The sequence below is a fragment of the Bidens hawaiensis genome, unplaced genomic scaffold, assembly GCF_021521415.1.
Source record: "Bidens hawaiensis isolate Kalapana, Puna unplaced genomic scaffold, B.hawaiensis_p1.1 tig00010472_1, whole genome shotgun sequence".
Lineage (NCBI taxonomy): Eukaryota > Viridiplantae > Streptophyta > Magnoliopsida > Asterales > Asteraceae > Bidens > Bidens hawaiensis.
Window position 1 is genome coordinate 627931 of NW_027491800.1, and position 7896 is coordinate 635826.

Below are 7896 nucleotides of genomic sequence, written 5' to 3' on the forward strand. Positions count from 1 at the left end.
ACAACATATAAGAATAATGGAAAAAAAAGAAACTTTAAAAAAAATTTAAAAAAAAGTTAAAAATAGTTTTTTAGAAGTTTTTAGGAGTTTTTAAGTTTTCTCTTTAAGAGAAGTTTTCACTAGAACCCACCCATATATATATATATATATATATATATATATATATAAGATGCTTCTAATAACACGTTTACTCATCAAAGTTGTAGCAAAATATAGTAATAACTTCCCACACTTGTAAGGTTTCACTAACATCATATTATAAACGATACATTTCCACAATAGAAAGTCACATAAACAAGTACGAGTATCACCCTTGAATTAAGAGCACATGATTTTTTATCCCATGTAGTGGGTTGCCTCTGGTAACCTTTGAGAGGGTATGGCTACTTATGATTTCCTTTTCTTTGTCGCAAATCCAAACTCATCAAAAAGCTCAAACTCATCGTCTCTACGCAAGTTCCACTTGAAAGAATGCAAAAGCGAAGCTAATATATATGCTAACATCTTGCTACCAAGGAGGATTCCAGGACATATTCTTCTTCCTGATCCAAACGGCAAAAACTTCACATTATTTCCATTGTAATCCCATTTGCCATTTAAAAACCTCTCGGGCTTAAACTCCAAAGGGTTAGTCCAGTTGTTGGGATCATGTTGGATTGCCCAAACATTCATATACACGATTGTATCTTTTGGGCACCTATGGATTAGGAGAGGAAGCGGAGGGTGTATTCTGAATGTCTCCTTGATCACTGCATCCAAATATGTCAATTTGAGCAGATGGGATTCTTCAACAATATTATTCATACCAATAACCTCCGCTAATTCATCTTGAACCTTTCTCATTACATCTGAATTATTCAAATGCTCCGCCATCACCCATTCCACCATTGTCGACGTTGTGTCTGTTGCAGCAACTATGACATCCTGTTGAAAGAAATAAAAAAAAATGTTAAAAACTCATTTGGTAAATAATATTTTCTGTGTATTGAAAGTTAAAAAATCAAATCCCTTAACATAAAGAGATCAAACTTATGATAAAACTAACCAATAAATAATAATGATAAAATGTCTATAACTATCATAATCTTCTAAACCTAAAGATAAATCTAATAATAATAATAATAATAATAATAATAATAATAACTACAATAGATAATAAACTCGAATAACGCCTCTTATATTTAAAGTTTCCATTTTTAGTATAATTTTTGTAAGATAGAACAAAATTAATTTAAAAAAAAAAACATACCATCAAAAGAGCCTTAATTTGGATTATGTTAAATGATGCTGGAGTGTCTTTCTGGTCTTTAAGCTCTAATAACATCTGCAGAAAATCTATCCTTCCATCTCCTTCAACTGCTCCATCTATTTTGTTGGAGTTTGTGTTAATTCTTTTTTGTATAATGTTGTCAAAAACATGATCAAAATACTCCACTTGCATCTGTATATCTCGCTACCTCTTTTGTAGATCAAACCACGATAACACCGGAATAAAATCGGATATGTTTGGTGCTCCTAGTAACTCAACAACATTGTACTCAACTTCTCGAAACCTATCTCCGATATAGCTAGATTCCACCCCTTCATCAGATTTGCTGCAACCCCATAACATGTGTTGGGAATTACCGAACCAGTTTCGGTGAGTCGGGCCAAACCGGGAGTTCGAGTCATAGTCAAACTCGTTCTAATATTAAGGAATAAATAAACATGTTGGTTTATCTATTTAAGTATATTAGATAAAGATAGTTTATGTTTGAGTTTGAGTTTGAGTAGAATTAGGAGTCATCTAGTTCTTATAAATACTCACCTCTGTAATCAGTTTTTTGATATAGATTTTCTGATTAATAATATTGCAAGTTGGCATACGTTCTGTGTTTTCTGCTGCGTTTCTGATTACCGATTCACCACTTGAATTGGTATCAGAGCTTAGTTCTGATCAAGACCTGCTGCTGTGGAGATTCAACAAAGGAGACGTCCGGAGTTGGGTTAAGAAGATAGCTGCAGTGTGACTAGGGTTTATAGTCACGTTCTGGATTTAGAGCCACCAACACCAAAGTCTTTTAATCAGAGGAACAGTCGAACAAGAAGAAGGCCAGACATGGTTCAATCGAGTTCTGGTTTGACATCGTGAGCGGTTAAGGACGGTGGGACGCCGGTCCTTCATTGCCCGATGTTAAACTCGATTAATTACACCATGTGGGCTATGAAGATGAGGGCGATTTTTAATGTACATGGGGTTTGGGATGCAATTGATCCCGGATTGCAAGATGCCAAACAGAATAGTTTGGCTGTTGCTCTCTTATTTCAAGCTATTCCCGAAGATCGGGCTATGCAAGTCGGGAACATGGCTACCACCAAGGAGATGTGGGCGGCACTTAAAACTCGTCACATGGGTGCTGATCGAGTGAGAGAGGCTAGGTTACAAACCCTAACTCAAGAACTTGACAACATGAGAATGAAGGAGACATAAACTATTGACGAATATTCCAACAGGTTGTCCGGTGTTGCTTCAAGATCTGCATCACTTGATGAGGGTGTGGATGAGACGAAGCTCATCAAGAAGTTTCTTACTAGCCTTCCCCGAAGGTATATTCACATTGTTGCTTCAATTGAACAAACTGTTAATTTGAAGGAAGTTGGGTATGAAGATGTGGTCGGTCAATTAAAGGCTTACGAGGAACGAATCGGTAATGAAGAACTACATGCGGACGGGAGGCTAATGTTTGGCAGGTCCGACTCGTATAATAACCGAAAAGGTGATAATGTTTGGGGTCGAGGACGAGGTAGTTATGGGAACCGGGGTCATTGACGTGGTAGGTCGGGTAGTCAAGATCGAGAGCGGGTTAATAACGAGGCAGGTTCAAGCTCAGGAACAGCCAAGCCTAAGAAAGATCGGTCCAAGGTGCAATGTTACAGATGCGATCAGCTCGTACACTTCGCGTCAGCGTGTCCGGACCGAAAACCACCAAAACAACATGAGGCGAACGTAGCTGAAACCGAAAAATCCGACGGGGTCGTTTATATGCATGAAACGGTCCACTTGAACAAGGAGCGTTTAAGACCGGATCAATATAAAAACGACACCAAGATGGAAGACGTTTGGTATTTGGATAATGGGGCTAGTAATCATATGACGGGAAATCATGGGTTTTTCTCGGAGTTCAACGAACGGATAACCGGTAAAGTTAGGTTCGGTGACGGGTCATGCGTTGAGATTAAGGGGAAAGGGTCGATACTTTTCCAAGAAAAATCAGGTGAACAAAGGTTAAAGACTGAAATATATTACATACCGGAACTAAAAAGTAATATAATCAGTCTTGGACAAGCAACCGAGTCGGGGTGCGATGTTCAGATGAAGAATGAGTTCCTAACGATGCACGATATCGAGGGTTGGTTATTGATGAAAGTATCAAGAACGAGTAACCGACTTTACAAGTTAAAGTTGAAGGTTGGAAGCCCAGTGTGCTTAATGACGGTGATTGAGAAACATACGTGGAGGTGGCATGCACGTCTCGGTCATATCAGTTTTAACAAACTAAATTCCATGGTGAAAAAGCAGATGGTGCACGGGTTGCCAAATATCCAACATGGAGAGAACTTATGTGAGTCGTGTTTGGTGGGAAAGCAAACGAGAAACGCTTTCCAGAACGCAACCTCGTATCGAGCTACTCGGGTTCTAGAACTAATACACGGTGATTTATACGGACCGATAACACCGACAACACTCGGAGGTAACAAGTATATTTTTGTTTTAATTGATGATTTTTCACGGTATATGTGGATAATCTTGTTGATGGAAAAGAGTGACGCGTTCGAAAAGTTCAAGAAATTTAAGGCGCTTGTCGAAAAAGAAACCGAGAAGACGATCAAAACACTCCGAACCGATAGGGGGGGAGAATTCACTTCACACGAGTTTCGAGGTTTTTGTGAAGATAATGGGGTCATTCGGCATCTCACCGCGCCATATAAGCCTCAACAGAATGGCGTGGTGGAGCGTCGAAATCGGACTCTTATGGAGATGACTCGGAGCATAATGAAAGCATTACAGGTTCCTAATTATTTGTGGGGGGAAGCTGCCCGTCACGCAACGTACCTTATAAATCGGGTACCAACCCGAGCTTTAATCAATCAAACGCCGTATGAGAAGTTAAACGAAAGAAAACCGAGTGTGAAGCATATAAAAGTATTTGGGTGTATGGCATATGCTAAAGTTGAATCTACGCATCTAAAGAAGTTAGACGATCGCTCAATATCGCTAGTTCATCTCGGAACCAAACCGGGCTCAAAGGCGTATCGTTTGTACAACCCGAGAACCAGAAAAATTCATGCCAGTCGGGACGTGATTTTTAACGAAGGAGCTGGCTGGAACTGGAATGAACCGGTTGAAAGAAACGAGAGTGAACCGGGTATGTTCACGTATGTGTGGGGAGATTTGGTGCATTCTGGACGTGGATTGATAAATCCTACTAGGAGTGAGCCTACTATTGACAGCAGCCCGTCAAATTCATCGAGGGGCTCAGAATTTGCTGAGAATGGCAATGCAAGTCAGACAATAAATTCTGATTCGAGCCCACAAAGTGCAGCACCTGAAACAGCCCACTTTGGGTAGCCTACGGACCAAATTGAGCAGTCAACGGACCCAGTAACAGCCTCAAATCAGGTCCGAGCTCAAACTGGAATTCGCAGATCTGAGCGAGTTCACATCTTACCCCGAAAACTAGATGATTATGTACTACACGTTGATCTCGACTATGATTAACTTTGGCTTACGACCGATGAGGAACCAAATTGTTATAACGAAGCGAGAAAGAAGAGCGAGTGGATGAAGGCTATGCGAGCTGAAATTGACTCCATCATGAAGAACGAAACTTGGAGGCTTGTTGAGCCACCGAATGGTGTTAAAGTTATAGGGGTAAAATGGGTATTCAAGGTTAAAAGAAATTCAGATGGTAAAATAAATAAGCACAAGGCCCGTTTGGTGGCGAAAGGGTATGTTCAGCAGCACGGGATTAATTTCGATGAGGTATTTGCACCCGTGGCCCGTATCGAGACCATTCGCTTATTGATTGCTTTATCGGCTGCCAACGAATGGGAAATTCATCATCTAGACGTGAAAACTGCATTTTTACACGGTGAGTTAAAAGAAGATGTGTACGTGTCTCAACCAGAAGGCTTTGAAAAACGGGGCAATGAATATAAGGTTTATAAGTTGTTTAAAGCCTTATACGGGTTGAGACAAGCACCGAGGGCTTGGAATACCAAGTTGGATCAGATTTTAAAGGATATGAAGTTCGTTCGTTGCTCAAAAGAACAGTCGGTGTACCGCAAGACAGGCGGAAAACATTTACTAATCGTTGCTGTTTATGTTGATGATTTATTTGTAACAGGCACGAGCTTGAGCATTATTAACGAGTTCAAGAAAGGAATGACGTCTAAGTTCGAGATGTCAGACCTCGGAAAATTAACATATTACCTCGGAATCGAGGTTTCACAAGAGCAAGGTGGAATTAAAATTAAGCAGGAGACTTATGCGAGGAAGATTTTGGCTCAAACCGGGATGGAACCGAGTAACTCGACTCTCGTTCCTATGGAGTCCGGGTTGCAGTTTTCGAAAGCTGAAGATGAAGCTGAGATCGACTTAACCGAATACCGAAAAGTTGTCGGCTGCCTCAGGTATTTACTTCACACCCGACCCGATCTCGCATACTCGGTCGGGGTGGTAAGTCGGTACATGCAAAGTCTACGAGAGCCTCACGAGTCAGCTATAAAACAGATTCTGAGGTATGTAAAAGGAACTGTTGGGTTCGGGATTAATTATGAACGAGGAGGAACGAAGAGGTTTGTTGGTTTTTGTGATAGTAGTCATAATATTGACCCGGATGACGGTCGAAGCACGTCGGGACATATATTTTATTTTGGAAACAAGCCGGTTTCATGGTGTTCGCAGAAGCAAGGAACCGTGGCACTCTCGTCTTGTGAGGCCGAGTATATGGCCGCTACAGAAGCAGCATGTCAGGCAGTATGGTTTCGCGAGTTACTAAGTGAGCTGTTGGGTGAACCGCCTCAAAGAGTAAATCTTTACATTGACAATACCTCAGCTATTGCACTTGTTAAGAATTCCGTGTTCCACAAAAGGACTAAGCATATAAAGTCTCGTTATCATTTTATTCGAGAATGTTATGAAGCCGAAGAAGTAGATGTTGTTCACGTCAGCGGAAGCGAACAACGGTGAACAACGAGCTGATATACTAACAAAGACACTAGCAAAGATCAAGTTCAAGGAAATGAGAGATTTACTTGGAATTGAAGAACTCCCGAATACGGTTCAGAAATTCAAATTCTGGGGGTGAATGTTGGGAATTACCGAACCGGTTTCGGTGAGTTGGGCCAAACTGGGAGTTCGAGTCATAGTCAAACTCGTTCTAATATTAAGGAATAAATAAACATGTTGGTTTATCTATTTAAGTATATTAGATAAAGATAGTTTGTGTTTGAGTTTGAGTAGAATTAGGAGTCATCTAGTTCTTATAAATACTCACCTCTGTAATCAGTTTTTTGATGTAGATTTTCTGATTAATAATATTGCAAGTTGGCATACGTTCTGTGTTTTCTGCTGCGTTTTTGATTACCGATTCACCACTTGAACATGCTTGTCACAACATTAAGCTCCGTGTTGAAAGCGATTTTATTAATATCAACCTTTCCCCCTATTTTCGTATAAACTTCATTCACTGTCTTTCTCACTTCATGGGTTCTAAAACTCTGACAAGCGTTTAGATTTGTGTTGCTCATCACACTGTGAACTAAAACGCCAATGTGTTTTATTGTCGGTCCACGCGATATCAAGCCCGCCATAAGTGAGCAATGATGCTGTTATTGGAGTGCTGCTGTTTGCAAAGGTGTGGTCCATATCACGAGCCACGACCCTTACTAGGTCCGTGGAGTTTACCACAACATGAAGCTTACTTCCAAGCTTTAGGCTGAAGATTGGTCCATATTTGTGACCCATCTCGGTGAATATTTCATGTAAGTTTGAGCCTAGAAACGGGAGGTAGCCTACAACTGGTAAGCCATAAGGACCTGGCGGTAAGGAAATTGCACCCTTTGTTGTATAGAAGAATAAAAATTTGTCCCATAGAAATGCCAGGGTTGGAACAGAAATGGTGAGAATTATGCAAGCAAGTTTGTCTCGCTCGCTGTCGACTTCCCACCACCATGACCAGTAGGTGATCATTTTGAGATAAATGTGGTATCCAAGTACTGATATCATTTTTGTTACAAATGATATGATGGTTAGCAGTCTGCTTGTTATATTTATGGTTGATTTGAAGTTTGGTTATCTTGACTAAATCACTAAATGATAAAAAGCCCCCTAACAAATGTCCAGCTAGCTTTATTGGTTTTCAAGGGTCATTTTATTTTTTAAGTCAATGACCGTAAAGAAGCTTAAAAAACAAATAACACAAATGAATAAATTAAAAGCACATGGCTCATTATTTTCTCTTATGAGGAACAGATACTCTACTCCTATTAATCACCTCTAACACCATCAAGTATTGTTTGGTTTTAACCCACACTGCACAACTTGATAATAGTTACGGTTGCTAAGTCAGTCTCCCACTTTTGATGGAGCTAAGTTCTCACAACTTTTGTTGCAAGCTAAATATCTAATCGAAATCGACGTTTAACTTTAGGGGGACATGTTAATAAATATTAAGCATCATAATATATAATATTGGGAAAAACGACACCTAGCCACGAACGGTAAACAAAAATTACGGAATTAATCTTCGTTTGGCTAAACTTTTTCCCGACCCGAATGAACCAATGAGAATGCAAACAAATAGGGTATAATATAAAAGTAAAATGGACACAAAAATTTTAGCGTGGAAAACC

At 40.0% G+C, this 7896-nt stretch overlaps 1 pseudogene; it reads right to left on the bottom strand.

The window, feature by feature from the left end:
• Nucleotides 1-336: 336 nt before the first annotated feature.
• Nucleotides 337-7270, bottom strand: LOC143535432 (cytochrome P450 monooxygenase 76AD131-like; annotated as a pseudogene).
• Between the last annotated feature and the right edge of the window lie 626 nt (nucleotides 7271-7896).